The sequence below is a fragment of the Cucurbita pepo genome, unplaced genomic scaffold, assembly GCF_002806865.2.
Source record: "Cucurbita pepo subsp. pepo cultivar mu-cu-16 unplaced genomic scaffold, ASM280686v2 Cp4.1_scaffold004607, whole genome shotgun sequence".
Lineage (NCBI taxonomy): Eukaryota > Viridiplantae > Streptophyta > Magnoliopsida > Cucurbitales > Cucurbitaceae > Cucurbita > Cucurbita pepo.
Genome location: NW_019650591.1, coordinates 1 through 789, shown reverse-complemented (window position 1 = coordinate 789; position 789 = coordinate 1). Strand labels below are relative to the sequence as shown.

The window sequence follows — 789 nt, the reverse complement described above, 5'->3', positions numbered from 1 at the left end:
TCAATTCTCGGCTGGTGCATCCCGAAAATTAGCTATGATGAATATTAGTGCAAAGATACTTTGAAATCTTGGGTTTGACACAATATCAATTAAAGTAATAGATGACTCGAGTAACACTATCGATCTTTTCTGTTTTTTTTTTTTAAACTGAGAGGTGAACGAAAAGTTAAGGGTTTCGGAAGAACTGCATGACCAAATTACGAGTACGTTATGGATATGACTAAAGTTAGAAGTACGAGTGGTCTCGTGGTAGAATAGTACCCTGCCACGATACAAACCCGGGTTCGATTCTCTGCTGGTGCATCCCGAAGATTAGCTATGATGATATTAGTGCATAATTTGAAAACTAGAGTTTGCCACAATAATATCAGTTAAATTTATAGATGACACGACCAGCACTTTCGAGATTTTCTGTTTTTTTTTAAACTGAGATGTGCACGAAAAGTTAAGGGTTTCGGAAGAACTGCATGACCAAATTACGAGTACGTTATGGATATGACTAAAGTTAGAAGCCCTAGTGGTCTAGTGGTAGAATAGTACCCTGCCATGGTACAGACCCGAGTTCGATTCTCTGCTAGTGCATCACGNGATTCTCGGCTGGTGCATCCCGAAAATTAGCTATGATGATATTAGTGCATAATTTGAAAACTAGGGTTTGCCACAATATCAGTTAAATTTATAGTTGACTCGAGTAGCACTATCGATCTTTTCTGTTTTTTTTTTTAAACATGATGTGAACGAAAAGTTCAGGGCTTCGGAAGAACTGCATGACCAAAGTACGAGTACGTT

The 789-nt window shown here is 38.2% G+C and overlaps 1 non-coding gene across 1 annotated transcript; it reads left to right on the top strand.

Annotated features, from left to right (window-relative positions):
- The first annotated feature begins 511 nt into the window (after positions 1 to 511).
- TRNAG-GCC lies at positions 512 to 582 on the top strand. Its single transcript has one exon. It is a non-coding gene; the product is annotated as a tRNA-Gly (tRNA).
- Positions 583 to 789: the final 207 nt, after the last annotated feature.